The 20,896-nt window shown below is 45.4% G+C and overlaps 1 protein-coding gene across 2 annotated transcripts in view; it reads left to right on the top strand.

The window, feature by feature from the left end:
* The first annotated feature begins 840 nt into the window (after positions 1-840).
* The window catches only part of ABHD2 (abhydrolase domain containing 2, acylglycerol lipase), a 103,534-nt gene continuing 83,478 nt past the window's right edge, over positions 841-20,896 (top strand). The window contains exon 1 of one of the 2 annotated variants that reach the window (XM_038532813.1): positions 841-992. The gene's annotated coding sequence lies outside the window, so the exon portion shown is untranslated. The remainder of the gene's footprint in view (positions 993-20,896) is intronic. The other variant, XM_038532814.1, reaches the window with a different exon arrangement.

Consider the following 20,896-nt stretch of genomic DNA (forward strand, 5'->3'; position numbering starts at 1 on the left):
TCTTGATTAAAAGCCTGGTGAGTGCCAGGCACTGGTAGTGTTTACCAGGTTTATTTAATCTCGTCAACTACTGTTGTTACTCTCAGGAGTCAAAGAAATCAAGGTGCATGCAGAAAGGTTAAGTGACTTGCTCAGGCCCATGTAACCAGTGTGAGTCAACAGCAGGTCTGACTCTAAGGGCTACTTTCCTACAGGCTGCCTCCCCTGGGCTTGGGTCATCTTGAGTGCTTCCAGGGAAGTGGGACAGGAGCAGGTCCACGCTGCCCAGCACTTTCCCTTCGCCCTAAGCGGGCTGGAAAGAGTCAGGGGCTACTGCCTCCACATCCTTTCCTCTTTTTGCTGCTCAGTGACTCACTCCCCTCGCGTCTCCCCCGGTCACGACCCGTGTCGTCGGCTGTATCCTGGGCTACAGGTGAGTAAGTGGGTCGGCCTGGAGCCAGCAGACTGCAGCTGAGCTACCTAGTCGGCCTCCCTCCTCTCCACCTCACAGGACACCTGACCTTACCCAGCCCCCAAAACAAGCTCGCAGTCACAATTGCCTCCCTCTCCGCACCCGCCCCCATCAACATCAAGCACGATCCTTTAGCCCACCTCCCCTTTCCCCGCCCCCTCCGGCCTTATCCAATAGCGTCTCAGCCCACGGGCTAAAGACGTCAAAGGTAACCAACGGTGGAGGAGCTGTTCGCCGAAGGTTCCGCCTCCGCCCTGAGGAGCAGCTCCGCCAACCAATGGGCTGCCCGCCGGGCGCAGAGAGCTCTCGGGGCTCGTAGAGCAGCAGCTGGGCTGCCCAATGAGCGGACGAGTTCCGTATCGGGGGCGTGGCAGGAGCTGTCGTCAGGGGCGTGGCGGCAGTTGCTTGGGCGGGGCCGGTAGCGGCGGGAGCTGCACTGGCCAGGGGTTCCGGCTGCATTTCCATGAGTGCCGCCGGCAGCCGCGGAGCTGCAGGAACCGGGCTGGGGGCAAGCTGGGCCGCGGTAGTCAACCACGCGCAGGTAAAGCCACGGCCGAGCGAGCTCTGCTAAGCCGGGATGGCGCCCGGTATCCGTCGGGCCAGACCTCTGAGCCCCGAGGTCCCCGTCGTGGCTCGGCCCATCGCGCCGCTGCCTGCGCCTCCGGTCCTCCGGGGCCTGTCACCTGGCGCCGTGGGGGTCCCGAGGGCAGGCTCGCCCGGCTGCGGGGAGGGAGGCAGCCTGGACCGCGGCAGGTGGGATACGCCTTTCTGAAAGCCCTTTGTCCGCTCCTGCCCCGGGTACCGAGGATGGGGACATCCCCGACCGAGGCCTCCATGCCGGCCATCCCTCCATCGGTGCTCATTCCCGGGACCTCTAGGGTGTGGGGAGGGGGTCTGCGACCCAGGCCTGGTGATGGAGGTCCGGGATCCGCTCCTGGAACGAGAGGGCTGAGGGGCTTGATCACAGCTCTGGGTGTCCGGGGGGCCTCTGCGTTTCAGGGCTCCAGGGGGGCACCAAGGACCGATGGATTCAAGTTGTAAGGAGGCAGCTTTTGACCTAGTTGGAGGCGCGCTTATTGACCTTGGCCCCAAGCCAAGCACTGTTCTAGGCGCTTCGTGAACCTTACCCACAGAGAGCTGTCCAGCAGTGCAAGCGGCTGTCCGGGAGGCAGCCAGTGCCTCGACCTTGGAAGTGTCCAGGCACAGGCCAGATGACAGCCACCTGTCAGGGATGCTTAGAAAAGACTCTCAAAGGAGGGCTGCATGACCCACCTGTAAGGCCCTTCTCCACTCACAGATGCACTCTGCGTAACCTTTAATGCCTAGCTTGACAAGGCTATTTCAGGGGGGTCTGTTAGGTCTGTTAGGTCTGTTAGGTGTTGAATTCACCATAATGAATTCTGTAGTTTCAACTCTCAAGAGTGGGTGTCAGCAAAGAGAATGGAGTATACCAAGAAGATAAGGTTTATTTAGCCATCATGAAACTCTGTAATTAGAACCACCCTGGGCCGCATTTCTTAATCCCTGCAATTCCTCTCTTTTGGTTGTTTTTCCCCCTCCAGTGTGTCCGTTTCACCTGCATTCCAGTAACCAGATCCAAGGGCAGGTTCCAAGAACAGGCTCATGAGAGGGGCCTGGGAGAGACTGTAGGTTTGGCACAGTTAATGTGGTCTGCGCCCAGAGCTTTTTGAGGGCCATTTCGTTACAAACCGCGTTAAGTCGAGTCCAAAAGAGAAACCATACAGTACCTCTTTCATTACTGTCTGTCATTTGCCTTGAATGGAGAGGACATAGTAATCTTCTGAAGGTCAGGAGGCAGAGAAAGAACCTTAACATAACTTGCTGCCTGTTTCGGGATAAACTAATCTTTGAGTAACCCATCAGAAAGCAGACCAGGTCATAGACTGTGGGTGGTCAGCATGGACTGGGGGGCGTTTTAGAGCTGATGATCCCTTAGTTAGAGCTCTGTCTAATTTGTCTTTTCAAAGGACAGGTGAGGAAACTAAGGCCCACAGTGGTCACAGGGCTCACTGGTCATCACAGAGCTATGACTAAGGGATGATCTCTTGACCCTGGATTTAGCCAGTGCATGACTTGTATTTTACTTGTACTCTCAGTATTTAAATTCTAAGGGAGTCCAGAGAGCTGAAGCAGACAGATTTTGGAGTGAGTGCCTGGATTAGAGTCCTAGCCCTACTTCTGATAAGCTGTAACCTTGGGCAAGTTAGCTAACCTCTCCATGCCTCTGTTTTCTCACCTATCAAACAGGCATAACGATGGTACTTAGATTGGAAGGTTGTTTTGAAGATTACAGGACTTCCTATAGCTGAAGCATTTAGAACAGTGCCTGGCACACAGTAACCACTACCGATTTGCCAAATACAATGTTCTGTTGCCTTTTTATGCTCCCCCCTCCCCCATATCTACCATGAAGTCTTTTTCTATCAGGAACTAATTTTTTCCCCTGCCTCCTGCCCCCAGTTCATTAAACATATTCCATATTTCACTAACGCATAAACGTCTGTGGAGTTTTCTAAGTCACATTGCATTTAAAACATTTTTTTCTTTTATTGAATTGTGTAATTCATTTTCTTTGTTAGTCCTTGTAATTACACCTGCTTTTAGATGACAGATCTCTTTTATTCTCTTTATAAAGGGGGAAAGAAACCCCTCGAAGTGATAAACAAAGTCCCTGGTAATACCAGTCCTCACAGCATCTTCCCAAATATCTTTGGCCCTCCTGCCCATTTGTCAGTGTGATGCAGCTTGATTATAAATGGATGAACATTTTTAGATTAAGATTTCATGAGCTACTGTATTAAGTGCTTTTCGGAAGTTCAAGGATCGTGTGTCAAATGCATTTAAGCAAGTTACTTAGTCATTCGAGCAGGGGCAGCACCAGCAGCGCCTGCCTTGCCTGGCAGGAACACAAGTGTGTGACTGATTTCTGCTGGTAATGTAGCTTCTTCACCGGTTTTTCTCCTCTTCTTGAGCTTGAAATAAACCATATGGCAAGTACAATGGAACAGCTTTTCCTCTCGTTGCAATTGGAAGAGTTCCCTTTCTTTTTTTCCTTTCAGCTTCATTTCTTTTATTGTCTTCATGGTTTTGATAAATATCTTCTCTCAGCTTGCCGGCCAATTCTCTTTTAATTGGAAGATACCTGTTACCTTTATTTCTGGCAGGAAGCCAGTCACCTTTGGTTTTCCCTTCTCTGTTTTTATGAGCTTTCTAGAACGAACCATTATTGACTGGCACCTTCTTAAGAGTTGAATTTTGAGTTTTGGGTTTTTGTCTCGGATGTTCGATAGAGTTCAGCCATCTTAGAATAATTGTTTTAGTTTCTTTGTGTGTTCATACGGGCCCCTACCTTGCTTTCTTTTCTATAACATCTCAGCGAAAGGAGTCTCGTTTGCTGTTATTCTTTAATTGTCCCGCTGGTCACCTTTTTCCTGCTAATCCCCGTCAGAGCCTGCCAAGACTATAGTGGTTCCCCTCTGCCCAGAATGCAAGATAATTTCTTTGATCCTATGAAAGATGGGGTGGAGTCTGTCTTTTTTTCTTTCTTTTTTTTTTTTTTTTCCTAAATCCTGGTTCTTTGAAAAACCCTAGCAGGGAGACTTCCAAAGTAAGAGAATTTCATGTGGCAGAATTTCTGCTGTGATCTTCTGTTAATAGTATTCTGGTGCTTATTGCAGTGTGGGTTTTGAGTGCTCCTTGACCAATCTGAGAGTGGAGATGACTGGAGCATGAGGTATCAAAGCCTTCCTGGTCCATTTTGGGGTAAATTGTCCCCAGGAATGGAGCCCTGGAAATTCAAATGCCTCTTAATGTGATCTGGCTGGAGAATTTTATTTTTTTAATTTTTAAAGATTTTATGTATTCATTTATGAGAGACAGAGAGAGGCAGAGACACAGGCAGAGGGAGAAGCAGGCTCCCTCCGGGGACCCTGATATGGGACTGGATCCCAGGACCCTAGGATCATGATCTGAGCCAAAGGCAGACACTCAACCACTGAGCCACCCAAGTGCCCCTGGCTTGAGAATTTTATATAGCAGCTTTAAAAAAAAAAAAAATTATTTATTTATTTATTCATGAGAGACAGAGAGAGAGAGAGGGCAGAGACACAGGCAGAGAGAGGGAGAAGCAGGCTTCATGCAGGAAGCCTGACATGGGACTCGATCCCAGGTCTCCAGGATCACGACCTGGACTGAAGGCGGTGCTAAACCTCTGAGCCACCTGGGTTGCCCATATAGCAGCTTTTTATGTTCCAATTTCTTTGGCCATGCATGGACATTGGTAACCCCCTGTCCTTCTATTTTTGTGTTAATACTGTGTACCTGCTGACATCATCTCCCTGAAGGATCATTTTTCATATCTGCATATTTATTTTTGTTGTCTTGGTTCCAGGGCATCATGTTTTTTGGATTAAATGTCTTCTTTTAAATGTGTGGGAAATATCAGAAAGGGAGACATAACGTAAAGACTGCTAACTCTGGGAAACGAAGTAGGGGTGGTAGAAGGGGAGGAGGGTGGGGGGTGGGAGTGATTGGGTGACGGGCACTGGGGGTTATTCTGTATGTTGGTAAATTGAACACCAATAAAATAAATAAATAAATAAATAAATGTCTTCTTTTTATAAAATGGCTGATGTGGACAGACGATCAGATCTATCATTACCTGTGAAGGCTGGGCACCAGACCCCATTGCAAGGCCCCCTTTACCGATCTCTTGTCATAGTGAAGTAGCAGCCAGGTAAAGAGCTTACGAAAGAACTGGAACATGTGGGTTTGCCCTGTTTCTGATCCTCTTTTGTTGCCTTTAAGTAGAGGTTCATTAAGTTCGACAAACTGAGCATCTGGTTGTGTGCCAGGCAAACAGCTGTCCAGAGGAACAACCAAAGTGTTCCCTTTGCTGCATAAGGCCTGTTTTGTTTTTACTTTACATTGGCAACACTTTTAACGCTTTTAATTCAAATTTTAAAACTGGGTAATGCATTTATGTGATGAAAGAAAATGTTCGAAAGGCACAAAAGGTGAGACATTAAATACATCTCCGTCTGCCCCTGACTCCTGCTACCTAGTTTTGTTCCTTACGAGGCGACCAGCGTTACTGGTTTCTTCATCCTCCAGAAGTGTTCTGTGCACAGCCAGGATATTATACGCCAGGTGAATGACATTAGTAAATTCACCAAGAATATCCCCTTCCCTTTCACCCAAACGGTACCATACTGTACACACCATTTGGAACCTTGCTTTTTTCCCCCACTTAATATTTCTTGGCAGTATGGAAAGAGAGCTTCTGTGTCATTTTTCTATGAGGGTGGTCTATTTTAAATGTCTCTTTTCCATTTCTAAGAATGCTAAGAACCAGTCTTACTTAGGCAGCAGCCTTACATGGAGATCCTAAAGCATTTTTTGGATGTTTAGGGCCAACTATGTTTCTTTTCTACATACCGTCACTCTAAGCCTAAGAAGAGACCAGGTGACGTAGAGCACTTCTCTTAAAAGGTCATCCTATGAAGGGAGAATAGGATCATTGGGAAATGAGGAGCAGTGGACTGGGGACTTCCACCTTGCCCTCTGGGCAGAATGTGCTGGAATTGCCAGGGAAAGCTGGCCATATTTTCTCTGGTCTCCAGAGAAGTCTCCTGGCCTTCTTGATACATGTGTCAGTGCCTCTGTCACATCTAATCCTGGCTCCTGTACCACGGCACTGGTCCTGTTTGTCCTCACCCCAGAGCATCAGGAAGGAGCCCTGCACCTCACTGCCCAGCTTCCTGTTTGGATAGCTTTGTTAAGGGCCCCGCCTCTTCTCTCTCAGCCCAGGAAAAACCAGCTCTCCCACCTGTCCCTCTCCTAAACCAATACTTGGGAATATAATTTCGGTCATATTTATGAGCATTTTCCGAATTCTCTACGTCACTTTGCCATCTCCAAGGTCTGAACCTGACATGGTATGGCCAGGCTTTCTGACAGTAGTTCTGAGAGTTTCGGGGTTCCTCACATTAGAATTTTCTATGGCAGGATGCCTGGGTGGCTCTCTGCCTTTGGCTCAGGGCATGATCCTAGAGTCCTGGGACCAAGTCCCACATTGGGCTTCCTGCATGGAGCCTGCTTCTTCTTCTGCCTGTGTCTCTACCTCTCTATCTGTGTCTCTTATGAATAAATAAATAACTAAAATCTTTTTTTTAAAAAAAAGAATTTTCTATGGCTGTGCTTATGTTTTCTATGCATTGAATTAAACATGGTCTTGTGGTCTTCTGTGGCTCCCAGATCTTGCCTGATGTTCGGTTTCTCTCTTTTCTTCCAATGTGCCTTACTCTGCATCATGCTTTCATTTAGCTCCAAGTCTAATTTAGTGTCACTTTGAAATTGAATAGAACTGCCAAGGTGTTAGCCAGTCTAATCTGGAGTCATTACTTTCTGGTCTTTGCTCAGTGCTGGGCGTCCACATTATCACTGAGTTGTACCATGTGGTATGTATGTGATAGGAGAGGGAGGTAGTCTTATCAGCTATGTTTTATCCAGTATCCTGGGGGCAAAAGAAGAAGAAGCTTTGAAAATTGCCCCATTTGTGCACAATCAGTCCAAACATGTGTTTGTATACCGTTCCCTTAGTCGTGTCAGAGCATAAAAAAAACAAAGGAGGAAGTCCAACATGGGATTGCCAAATTTTCATCTTTTTAGAGAAGGAAATAAAAAACGCTTGTCATCTCCTGTGTTGCCATCTTTTTATTTATTTGTTTATATTTTTTAAAGATTTTATTTATTTCCCTGACAGAGAGAGAACAAGCAGAGGGAGTGGCAGGCAGAGGGAGAGGGAGAAGCAGACTTCCCAATGAGTAGAGAGCCTGATGTGGGACTTGATCCCAGGACCCTGGAATTATTACCTGAGCCGAAGCAGATGTTTAATTGACTGAATCACCCAGGCGCCCTGTTTGTTTATTTTTTTAAGATTTTATTTGTTATTTGAGAAAGAAAGAGAGAGAATGAGGAGGAGCAGAGGGAGAGGGACAAGCAGACCCCACACTGAGTGCAGAGCCCAACGCAGGGTTCAGTCTCACAACCTTGAGATCACGAACCAAGCTGAATGAATTAACAGTTGGATGCTTAATTGACTCAGCCAGCCAAGCACCCCTTGTTTGGTTTTTTGTTATTGTTTTTTGTTTTTTTTAATATTTTATTTATTTGAGAGAGAGAGAGAGCACTAGAGAGACAGAACAAGCACAGGACAGAGGGAGAGGAAGAAGCATACTCTCCACTGAGCAGGGAGCCCACTATGGGACTTGATCCCAGGACCCAGGGATTGTGACCTGAGCCCAAGGCAGATGCTTAACTGAGCCACCAGGGTGCCCCTCTTGTTCATTTCTTTTTAAGTAATCTCTGTGCTAGGGCTCGAACTCACAACCTCGAGATCAAGAGTCACATGCACTACCAACTGAGCCAGCCAGGTGCCTCTGTTGTTGCCATCTATTGAGAAAAGATATTTTAACACCAAAAATGTAGGAAAGTCAGTGTCCCAGAATAAAGAACAACCTTGAAAAAAAAAAAAACTGATTTAGATTGATCAAAAGATTGAGCTGTGGAAATGGCATCATAGCATGGGGTGGGCATGGGAGGGGGGTGTCTGAAGTAGGGGATTCTGTTCAAGGAGGTTTCTACTTTTTCAGTTTCCTTAAGCAGTGCTGGCTGTTCTCTTGCTGGTACGCCATGCCATTCATGCAGCCCAGCTGGCCTAGTTGTGGCATTGTTTGGTATAGATTGTCCTCAGTGTTTTCGGGAGGTATAGACTATACAGTATAGATCCCAGTTGTAACACCTTAGAGTGATATGAGACAATGCTCCATGTCTTGATTTGTTCATGCCAAAATACCATATTGTGGTTCTAAAGGACAAGGAGAAGAGGAGGTTGGATTGGGACCCTAGCCACTCACTGGAATCGAGACCCTCCAGTGTATTTGTACATCAATCTTTTTAAGCATGTGCTTAAACTTATTAAATTCTCAATTTACTATGTCAGGTGGTGGCTTATATTGTTTCTGAGATAGATTGTGACTTCTCATCTGTGTCCCTGTGGTACTTTTTCTCTGCTCCAGTAGCACCATGACATTCTATCCCAAGTCAAGGATATTTTCTAGAGATTCCTTGAGTTCTCCTTAAATTAAGAACACTCAGACATATTGGTTTTGCATTAACAATAATTGGAGGGTACTTGGGTGGCTCAGTCGGTTAAGTGTCTGCCTTTGCCTCAGGTCATGATCCCAGGAACCTGGGTTCAAGTTTCATATCAGGCTTCCTGCTCAGCCAGGAGTCTGCTTTTCCCTCTTCCTCTGCCTCTCCCCACTGCTTGTGCTCACCCTCTCTCTCTCTCTCTCTCTCTCTCTCTGACAAATAAATAAATAAAATCTTTAAAAAAACAATAATTGGAAATATTTAAAAAGCTTGCCCTGGATCACTGGGATAACCTCATTATACCTGGGTCCAGCCACATGGCCCCAATGCTCCCCATTTGTGTGTGAATTTCTCACGAGTTGGATCCAGGTAAGCTGCTATAGAGAAAAGTATAAAAGGACTTAGCATGGAGAAGGTGAGTAGCACTGGGGCAGCCAAGGGATAGCACAGAGCACTGTGTCCATGCAGGGCTGCAGCAGCGCTCCCAGCAGAGAGGAGGGGGCTCAAGAATGCAGCTGTCACACTGCCCAGTGCTTACCCACAGGACCTGCTCAGGAGGAGGCAGGAACATGGTGACATTGTCTCTGGATTTCAGGTCTGAAAGATGGCATCAGGGGCGCCTAGCTGGCTCAGTCAGAAGAGCTTGCACCTCTTGATCTCGGAGTCATGAGTTTGAGCCCCACATTGGGTGTAGAGATTACCTAAAAACAAAGAAACTTAAGTTTTTAAAAAATGACATCAGCCTCATTATATTAATGTAGTTAATCTGACTTTCAGTGTTTGAATAGTATTATTTGTATTTATTTGTACATTTGTCTTGGTCGCCATCGTTTAAAAGTGCTAAAAGAAGTTTATGCTGAGTTTTATGTGTTTACATTTTAAGAAACAGTATAATAAATAATAATTGAATAAAAGTAACTTAACTCTAAGAATTGAATAAAAGCCCTGAGGCAATCTGTCAGGACTATATTTTCCTCCAGGGGTGGGGGAGCATCTAGCACCTGAGTTTGAAGAATCCCAATATAGGAGGAGCCCTAAGCTCTGTGGAGCAGACAGAGGTTTCCAGTCATAGTTGTGTCATGTGCAGCTCCTTCCTGTGTGCTGAGCACTTTGGGAATATTAGTTGAGTTGAAATGAAGAGTTAGTTTGCATCATTGGGGTCCTGCCTTAATAAAGAGCCTGTTTGTATGTGCAACCGGCACTAAGTGTCTACATTAATGGAAGGGAGCCCTTCAAAAGTAATATCTTTGGTTATTTTTGCTTGTTAATTTTGGAATTAAATTTGGAGTTCATTTTCTAATGAGATTTGCATGACCTGCACACTAGTGGGAGCAGCCTACGACATATTTGCCATAAGTGACTATTATTTACCATAATCATCCCAAGAACAAAAGAGTCTTGACTGTTACTGTAGTTGAACGTACACTTGAACCTCAGTGACTATAGGAAACTATTTGGAATGTAGCTAAATATAATCATTCATTCATTTATAGGCGTTTGTTATGGGAATTTTAAAGATATACAGAAATAGAATCCTATAGTGAACCCCCACGTACCCATCACCAGCTTCAGCAGTGACCACTCCTGACCCCTCTATTCTAGCCACTCCCCAGCCCATGTTAATTTGGAAGTAGATTCCAAACATCATGTCCTTCTATCTGTAAATATTTCTATGATATCACCTAAAAAATAAGGATCCCTTTATTAAACATGATTATAATACTATCATTACACTTTTAAAAAGTAACAGTGATTCTTTACTATCAACTCTCTAATCAAATTTGAACTATGTGTTCAAATTTCCAATTGTTTAAAATGTCAGAAATACTTTTCTTTTTTAGAAGGTAGTATTATTTATTTATTTATTTATTTATTTATTTATTCATTCATTCATTTATTTATTTTTTAGAGAGCACAAGCAGGGAGAGAGGGGCAGAGGGAGAAGGAGAGAAAGAATCCCAAGCAGGCTCCACACCCAGCATGGAGCCCAACTCAGGGCTCGATATCATGACCCTGAGATCAAGACCTGAGCCAAAATCAAGAGTCAGACACTCAACTGAGCTACCCTGGCGCCCCTCTTTCTTTCTTATATAACTGGCACCATATTGTGCATGTTCCCTTCCTAGCTTTGTTCACTTAATGTGGAATGATGCATTTTAGTAAATTTCCATATGCATTACGTGGTTTCCTATTAACTTTCTCAGGCATCCAATGATGACGTTATTCTCTCTAAAATTGAGGGAGACACAGTATTCCTAGGAGTGTGTGATGCACCAGAGCCTTTCATTTGTTCAGCAAACATTTATCAAGCCCTCTTTCTGCTGGGCCTCTGCCCTCTGACCCTTCCGTGGTGCCTGCACACCCTTTGCCCCACCATCAGGCCATGCTTGGCCCAGAGGTTACTGTCCATCATTGCCTGCCGAGCTTCCAGTTCCACACAGCTAGCTCCCTGTGTGTCCTGAACTATGTTCCCACCGTGGACTTCAACTTCTCAGCTTCCAAATACCTTGGCTGTGATGCTTTTCTCTATTCTGATAGTATAAATAAAGTGCTTACCCTCTCTTGTCAATGACCTTGAAGAATGTGCCCTTCTAAATAGTAAGATGATGGGAAATGCCAAGTAGCATGTAGCCAAGGATATTTTCCCCAATTTGGAAAACACAGTCCCTTTCCTGGGTCTATCAGTAATATCACTCATCAGACTACTTTTGACTCTGCTTAGAAAGCTGAATGTTGCAGGGAAATTGCCAGAGAAATCTTATCTTTGCCACCAGAGAGCTTCTAAGAGGAATGCAGATTTTTTTTTCTTTTTTTTAAGGCTCTCTTTGGATGGGAGAGGCCTCAGAGACCATCGCTGGGGGTGGAGTAGTCAGGATCCATCCAGCTCTGCGAGGGGCCTCTGAGATAGATACTCCTAGAGCCTTACACGCAGCGTGGCACAAGGAGGGTCCCGGGTCTCAGTTTCCTTGCTTGCATTAATAATAACTCACAGAACTATCGCAAATACCAAATGAGATAACGTCTGAGGATGCACTTTGTAAACAGTACATTATGTAATTGGTCTCTACTGTCAACTTCAGGGCATTTTGTGACATGTTTGAGGAATAACTGAGGTCATGTATTTAACTCCCAAGCATCCGATAAATTGTGGAGTTACACAAATAGGCGTTTTTACTATCATCTGGTTCTGCCCCTTCATTTTCAAGATACAGTGATTTGGTAGCACCAGCCAGAGAACACTAGCACTACTGGGTTCAAGGGGTGAGAGTCTTCAAACTCTATCCTGTGGGTTTGCAAACTTCATCTTTTTCTCTGGGTGGCTGATGGAGAAGCAAATGGTCTGGAGTGGGGACAGGAATGTGGATGCGTATGACCCACTCGTCCCCTGTAAAAGATGTTTAGATTGGATTGGTCATGATCACTCACAGGCAAGTGTAGAAGCAGGACCAACCAGACCTGAAACCCTGGACATGCGGCTCTGGACTGTGATTCTCTAGCCTTGTTGGATAAAGCAAGCCCCTCCCCTGCCTTCTCTAGTGAGGACACCACTGCCAAGTTAGCACTGGGGTTGCATTTTTTCATTTTTATTGTAATAGCAGGACACTCTTATCACCACCCCCCTATTTAATGGGTAAGGAAGCTGAGGTGCAGAGAGGTTAAGAGGCTTGCCCAAAGTCACACAATAAATGGTACAGTTGCCATTTAGGCCAGGTCTGTCTGTCCCCTAAAGCCTGTGAATTTCTCCGCCTTGACGTGAGTTGCCTCACTACCCCGACATCATTGGTGTATACCCACAGAAAGCATCTAGATGAAGTAGAAATCTTTGTAACAATTGTTCTGACCTATTTATACAAATTTGTTTCACATACCATAGATATTTGAGGAGGGATTTTTGCATTTTCCTTAGATGCCAGAAAGGATCTCCATGTTACAATTCCACCAATGTTTCAATCCGGGTTAACTAACCTAGGATTAATTGTATTTGACTTTTAATTTTCTGGATTACGTCCTAAACTCATGTTGGTGGGAAAATACCATAGGTAATCTTGTTGTTTTGGATGTTTGGAGGAAGTTAGTAGAAGTTGTGAGTCTTCTAGCGGTATTTGGGTATTTAGCTGAATGCCAACAATCAATGGGTAGCTTTCTTTCTTTTTTTAAATGAGTGGCTTTCTGTCTAACTTTTTTTTGGGTGCCTTTCCTTCCTTCTACTCCCTAAAACAGCCCATTTGGGCTCTGATTTCTCTTTCTTTTTATGTGAGCAGGTTTTGAAGTAGATTGATTTATAGCTCTTTGAACCTGCCAAGATACGCTTCAGACAAACAAGGGAAAAGGTAAAAGAAATATGGTATTGGACAGTAGCTTCTCTGAGTGATGGAAAGGGGAAAAGTTTCATTTAGATGGATAATTATTTGCCTGAATTCTGAGATGGTCTTTAAAATATCCAAAAGCTGCTGACAGCCCAGGTCACATTGAGCTTTGTCTTTTGCTCCACAGAGTGTGGCAGTTACAAAGATCTGTACCTCTCAGCCTAATGAAATAATCTCCTCCTGAGAAAATTCTGCTTAAGGGATCAGAATGGTGATGCGTTAGGCCTTCCCACAGACTTGGCCAATAAATATGTACTGAGTGCCCCACTGCGTGCTCAACACCATTAAATTTAAACTTGTGTAGAATTTACATGAGGATTGAATTAGAAGGGCATAGACCAGAATCCCCAATAGAAACAAAAGGAACATAAGTCATTACTTTTATGTAGAAATGAGGCTTGCACATTTTCTAGTTATGAAAGGGGTATTTGCAAAATGCAAAGGTGGGAGACGGTATGATTTTTAGGGCCTTAAGGGGATGGGTTCCCAAATGAAAATTCCCATATAGATCAGTAGATTGTTCAAAACTATTTGCATGGTGACGTTGTGTGTTAACTATATTTTAAAAAAGAAAAATGATTTGAATGCCATCGTGGGCTTGCAATGATATTCAAATGATGCATGACAACGCTTGTCTAGTGCCCCATGGATCAGGTTACACAGAGCCAAAGAAATGCTTCTCACACCTCCTGCCATGTGCACTCAGACCTTCAGTGTGTCTGCACAGCACACATAGCCACAGCCAAATATGTGTGGGACGCCACCTTTTCCTTGTAAGTAAAGCCCTGAAATTTCATTTCACAGTGAATCACCACCTCTGCCCCTACATCCTCCCTCTTGCCCTGTCTGCCTGTCTCCTGACTGTCCAGCATTCTTGGGTCCTGGGTCAGCCAGTGAGCCCAGCCTGATGTCTGCACCCCACCCCTGCTTCTCACCTCCTCTTGTGTCCCATCTCTTCCCATGAGTCCCTAGCTATCTAGTCATCCTCCTTGCTTCCTTTGTCTGAATTCCTCTAGTATTTGTAGTTGGTACTTTAGGATTCTGTACCTAAAATACTCATAGAGCTGCACTATTTCCCAGTTATTTCATGGATGCCATGTATTATACTTCTTTCATACTCTTCACAGAGTTTAGAATGAAGCTAATGCCTTTGGTACCCTTGGGAGCTGGGTGGAATATCAGAAGAAGGGTGTAGATTTACATAACATCCTCCCCACCCCTGTGATATTGACACACTTTTTTGGCGGGGCTGGGGTGGGGACAGCTCTGTCCTCTCCACTTACAAACCACTGTTTTATCCATGAGGGTGCTTCCAATGTATACAGGTGTATCAATTTTTGAGAAATGAGATCACGGTTTTTTTCCCCATTATGGAGAAGCAGTTTCCTCATTTTTGATGATAGAGTCTTTCTTGATGGCTGGCTCCTCATCTCTTGGGAGACATGTGTGCGTAGGGGAAGCCCAGGAGAGGAGGAACCCCTGTAAAGTGAGCTAGCAGTTGAGATGCACCTGCCTTATGGTGCATAGTATTGAAAACTCTCCCCTGTGGTGTTGGGTGGAGGTATATGGAGGTGGGCTCTGAGCAGATGAATGGCTGACACAGGTAAGCTTTAGATAGAAACCAGAGGAGGAGGAGGCCACTGGGTGACGAGGGGTAGCAGTTGGGACTTGCCCTTGGGCCTTAGAGAAGGCTGAAAGCTTGTTTCCCAAGGCTGGGAGAGATGTTTGTGTTGGATGGATGAGGAGACAGGAACATTTGAGGATGTGAACCTACTTCTATCTGTTTACTTCGAAAAGCAGTCTAGGTAGCAGAGACCCCAAATATATCAGCCCTTTCTGTCTTAGAGCTTTTGAATTTTTGTTTTGCTATCTATTTCAGTGTTATCAGTAAAGGATCTGATAAAGCCAAGCTCAGGACTGCCTGGAGGACCCAATTCCATGTTCTTCATGTGTTAAAAGTCCCTAGCTATTGCTTTAAAACTAACATTTTTCTCATCTTGAAATATTTAATAAGGCAGCTTTTCTCTAAAAAGCTCAAGGCATTTTATAAATTTTATCCTGAGTATATCTGTGGGTATTTTGTAATTATAAAGCTTTTTAAAAATCTACATAATTTCATTAACTGCTTTCCCTTTAGTAACCTGTAATGTATGCAATCTCCCCTCCCCCATTTTATAGAAGAAAAAGAAACTTTCATAAAACTTAGATAATTTACCCAAGGTCACTCAAGGTCATTTGGCAGAATCTGAACTCAAACGCAGGTCCTCAGATTCTAAATTTTTTTTTTTAATTTATTTATGATAGTCACAGAGAGAGAGAGAGAGAAAGAGAGGCAGAGACATAGGCAGAGGGAGAAGCAGGCTCCATGTACCGGGAGCCTGACGTGGGATTTGATCCCGGGTCTCCAGGATCGTGCCCTGGGCCAAAGGCAGGCGCCAAACCGCTGCGCCACCCAGGGATCCCAGGTCCTCAGATTCTAAAAGCTCTTGTTCATTTATGAACAACATGGGCTCCATGAAGCTAGGGTAAGCTTCAAAATCCTCATAGAGGGCAAGTGATCTACCCAGAGTTGCACAGCACAGCACATTTTGAGAAGAGAAGCCACCGGTGTGGAGACACAAATGGGATCCCTTCCCTCTTCTCACAGCCAGAATCCTGCACCTCTGGGTCCTTCCACTTGGGTTGTGACCCAGAAGCTGGGGACGGGGCTCTGTTGAGTGCCCAGAATCAGCAGAACTGATGGCAGATGCTAGGCAGGGCCTCCATGGAGGCCCAGTGCTGGACCTGGCTTGTTTAGTACCAGGTGGTAACTATCTCACACTACCCTTCCTTTCATTCTTAGCCCAAGGACCCGAGTGTGAATCAGTCCTTCCTATTAGCATTTAGCTAGTGGATTTTATCTTCTAAGACTTGGGCACTTGTCACAATGGAATCCATGTGACCTTTAAGCCTGCTGTTCTAAGCTGGCATGAGATCCTGTTTCTACTCACAGCGTCTGAGGTTATAAAACAGAAATAAGTAAAACGTTCCTTAAAAAGCCATGCACACACACAAAAAAATAAAAATAAAAATAAAATAATAAAATAAAATAAAAATAAAAAGCCATGCACATTGTATACCCTTGTCTCTAGAACCTTCTCGGTCTTGGAAGGGCAAGGGGCCCAGAACCTTTCCTGCTTTCTAAGCCTGTGTTAAAGGGTCTGGTGGCTGAGCCCCGAGAGGAGCTCTTGCTTCCACAAGTGACAGAATTTATCATCAGAGAGCCACAGAGCCAGGAGGACCTAGAGAACTGGTGAGCTAGCCCTGTGGGCAGAGTCTCTCTCCTTTGGGAAGGAGGCAAGGGGCTTGACCTGTTGGTTAGGTCTTCTCACACATCTACTTCTTGACACTAGCTGCCTGGGTGAAGGGCAAATGCCACAGCTATAGTGGGCTGCAGGTGTCAATGCTTTTGTGGGGGGTGTGCACACTGGCCGTCTTAGCCAGGTCACTGTGCTCTGCTCTGGCGCTGGGGGCCTTGGGAAACCAGAATGCTCAAAAATGGAGATTCCCAGTTACATTTATTTCTCTCTTTCTGGGTAGCTGTAAGTCTCCTGTTTTAGCTCTGAGTGACACTTGCCTCTTTGCTTTAGTGAGTTCCATGGGGTCCATGGTTCTTTAGTCAAGGGTTGTGCCAGGCACAAACTACGTCTTGCCTCTAGCCACTTCCTCTAGTTTCCTCCTTCTGGCAGTTTGTTTGCAGACTCAGAAGACTGAATGAGATCTGTACTGTTCCTAGGACAGGTCCAGGAAATTTCTTTAGTGCAGTAAATCTAGAGAGGCTCTTCTCTTCAATTGTACCCTTCCCTTAAAAATTCCAGCAAACTAAGTGCTTAGGTTCCTTAGGTTCTAGTAAACTGAGGTGCTTTTGATATTACAGAGTTTAATTACAGTATAAGGGTTTTTTTGTTTTGCTTTTTAAGTAGGCTCCATGCCTAGCAGGGAGCCCAGCGCAGGGCTTGAACTCACAACCCTGAGATCAAGACCTGAGTTGAGGTCAAGAGTCAGACGCTTAACTGACTGAGCCACCGAGGCGCCCTACAGTATAGGGTTTTGTTTTGTTTTGTTTTTAAGATGTTAAATATTTATTCATGAAAGACACACAGAGAGAGGCAGAAACATAGGCAGAGGGAGAAGCAGGCTCCCTAGGAGGAGCCCTATGCAGGACTCAATCCCACCATCCCAGGATCCAGGACCTGAGCCGAAGGCAGACGCTCAAACACTGAGCCACCCAGGTGCCCCCAGTCTAGGGGCTTTAACACATGTGTACAGCTATAAAATATCTTCATTAAAGTGCCTGTCTTTTTAGAAAAGTCTAGGATTTCCACAGAGGAAACACCTGGCTTATGATTTTTTGTTTGTTCTCAGGTAAAGATTGAATGGTCTCTCTGTGATAGCGAGAACAACTTTGCTTGTGATTTTACTGAGTGCTTTACCCATTTGTCCTCCAGTGAGAGTACAGCAGGGATGCTTGCTCATGGGAGAAGCCAGCTTCCTTTCTGTATTTGAAGAAGAGCCTGTAAAAGTACTCAGTTAAATGTGCGTGCTTAACGGTGACTCAATCTCCAGATATTTTTAGGTCAGTGATTTTCTTTTGGGAAAACTCGTGGGTTAGTAGCCATTCCTGACATTTAAATGTGAGGTTCACATTTCTCTCATAGGGTAACTTTCCTCTTACTAGGAACTTGTAGGACATCTTCCAAAATTTCTGCAGGTTGAGTGTGCGACCTTATGACTTTGTGGAAGAAGATGGTTAAAATTAACAGTTACCACATGAGTGAGTTTGCACAAAGGCAATTTCAGGGCCTGAATTGTGGCCTACTGAGAATAATGTTCATATCAATGTGTTTAGTTCTCTGTTGATCCACCCCTTCTCTTTCCCAAATTGTGTGTGACTTCGGACGGTCCTTTCATTTTGTGGCACCTGATTTGGGAAAGATGTTGCACGAGATTGCCGAGGGGCTTCCTCCTTCCTTGCAGCCAGCCAGTCTGGTTTGATGAATGAGATCTAGTCTAGATCTAGTCATCAGTGCTCAGTATTCAAAAATAAATACTCTTCTCGTGGCATCTGTTGGAAATAGGATTGGCCCTGCCATTGCCAGTGCTCTCCATCACTTTGGATTTGAGGTGGTTACTCTGAGGACAGCTCCAACAGAACTAACTCTCCCTGGAGAGAATAGGCAGGCCTGGCCCAGCCTGCATATGCCAAGAGTGGTTCTGTGCTGGCAGAGGGGCTCACCCAGGGCATCAAAACCTCACTGTGAGTGAGAGCAGGGCCGGAGTCAGCCCAGGTTGCCAGAAGGGCATGGTTCTGGGTAGCCCAGGATGTACCTTGGCTCCTTCCAGCAATGCCTCTGACACCATTCCAGCCCCATGGCAGTAAGTGTGGATGGCTGGGCTTTCTCCTACCTCTGGACTTGCTTCTCTCCTGCTGTGGAGTTGTTTTTTATTTTATTTTTATTTTATTTTATTTTTTCCTCTACTCTGACTTGTTTAGTTAAATCGCAGATACAGTGGAGGAGAAACTGGCCCTCTTCCTCCCTGCTTTCTCCTCAAAGCTGTCATGTGGCCTCCATCTAGAGTCGATTATGTTTTGTCTAAGCTGCCATCAACAAGGCTAATGGACTGGGGTGACATGAGGTTTTTGTCGTCATTATACTTGGCCTTCTGCTATCCTTCTCTTGACACAACACTATTCACAGGGCAGTTTTGAGGAGCAGAGTCTGCCAGAGGCTCCCAGTGCTGGCCTAGGGTTTTATTTCAGGGCGTTGAAGAGGTTAGTCAGCAAAGCCACGCCAAGCAAGAGTAGGTTTACCTGCAGGAAGGGAGTGTGTGAGGGGACAGGCCTTCTTGGGAAGAGAGGGACCCCCAGCAGGAGAGAGAGGAGAGGGCTCCAGGTTGTGCACTGCCAGAACCCCTTTTAGCACAGAAACAAGAACACCTGTTGGAGCTGTTACAGAACGTGATGAAGAACACATACTATCCAGTGATTCATTAAGTTGACCATGGTTCCATGTTAGAAGAATAAAGAATAAAGTGACTCTTGGGGTTAATTGCAGACTTGTTGGAGGAAGTCCAACCAGTCGGCCAGCCAGTTCCTTCATTGTCGGTGAGGTCTCTGTGTCAGGTAGGAAAGAGTATCTCTTGGGATCACTTCTGCCAGATGTGGGAGTTTACTAAGGAAAACTGGAGGAGAGGTTAGCAGTAGTGATGGTACAGCTGATATTTGGAAGCACTTACCATATGCCAGGATTGTTGTAAAATACCATCTCTGTATCAACACCTTTAGATGAGGGCGAAGGACAAGATCTGTAACTGGTGGGGCCAGGATTTGACCCTGGGCTATCTCATTGCAGAGCCTCGAACTAAACGAAATCCACATCCGACCAGAGTGGAAGAGGAACAGAGGAATTCTTTAGAAGTTTGGTTTGGTTTGGTTTTCCTTTTTTTTTTAAATATTTTTTTTTCAATTTTTATTTATTTATGATAGTCACAGAGAGAGAGAGAGAGGCAGAGACACAGGCCGAGGGAGAAGCAGGCTCCATGCACCGGGAGCCCGATGTGGGATTCGATCCCGGGTCCCCAGGATCGCGCCCTGGGCCAAAGGCAGGCGCCAAACCGCTGCGCCACCCAGGGATCCCTGGTTTGGTTTTCCTTAAGAGGTATTTATCAGGGGACCCACAGAATTATTGGAGCTCGTTCTAATATGTCAGGTCCTCTTGAGTTGCCAGGGAGGGAGACACCCCCTCCTCAAATGTCTCCATCTCAAGGCTTCCATAAGTCACTGGTACACGGAGAGGAAAGGGTGGTCTGACAGCCGAATCAAAGAGGAAGAGAAGCCAAGCCAATAAATATTTGTGCACAGAATACCATTTATATTGTGTTAATAAGTAGCCTGTGAATGTTCATGTCAGTTAGCTGATTTGGGTCTGAATTGATTGGAGCTTGTCTGGGTAAGGAGGACGTGGCAAAGGGTATCTTTGACCTGTAAGGACAGAATCAGACAACTACAGAGTCACGAGAGGTAATTTGGGCATATTCTCTCACAGTTCTGAGTAATTCTGAAATCAAGGTGTCTCCAAGGTGGGTTCCTCCCTGAGGGCTCTGAGGGACAGTCTGTTCTGTGTTCCTAATTTCTCTTGATTGCCAGCAATCCTTGGCATTCCTCATCTCAGCGATGGTTCACACTAGTCTCTGCTTCCACCTTTAAAAGGTCTCTGCACATCTGTGTCTCTGTGTCCAAACTTCCCAGTCCTGACAAGGACACCAGTCATGGGGTCAGGGCCAACTCTAATCAGCGTGGCCCCGTCTTACCTTAATTACACCTGCCAAGGACCCAATTTCCGAAGGAAGCCATGTTCACAGGTCCCAGGCAAACATGAATTCGGGGGGAACACTGTGCATCCCACTTCACCCTGTAATGAGTTGTCTGTGTTTGAGCTCTCTACCTGGTTTTTTTCTTTCTTTCCTCACTGTAAGTTTTGTACTTTCAGGGAACATTAATATTCTGAGGCTGAAATCATGGCTCACCCATGCAGGTAGAAGGAATATGACAGAATTTTTGGCATAAATGGCACAGCTGAGAAGGCATAACTGTTTGCCTTATTTGAAGGAAGAACAAAGGCCATGAAGGTAGTCGTTCTTGGGAGTTTTGTTGTTAATAGTCCACAAAGTAAGCTGGCAGACAGGGCTGTCTCTTGTTACAGGACACAGAGTTTTTCCTGTGCTCTTTAGCCAAGGACTGCAATTCTATCCCTAGAATCTCAGAAATTCTGAGCTGTCGGAGACCTTTGGCATCATCTACTTCTAACCTAATCTGCTCACTTTAGGGCTGAGGTCTTTAGGGCTCAGAAAGGTTATGGGACTT

Source organism: Canis lupus, chromosome 3, assembly GCF_011100685.1.
Source record: "Canis lupus familiaris isolate Mischka breed German Shepherd chromosome 3, alternate assembly UU_Cfam_GSD_1.0, whole genome shotgun sequence".
In the NCBI taxonomy this organism is placed as follows: domain Eukaryota; kingdom Metazoa; phylum Chordata; class Mammalia; order Carnivora; family Canidae; genus Canis; species Canis lupus.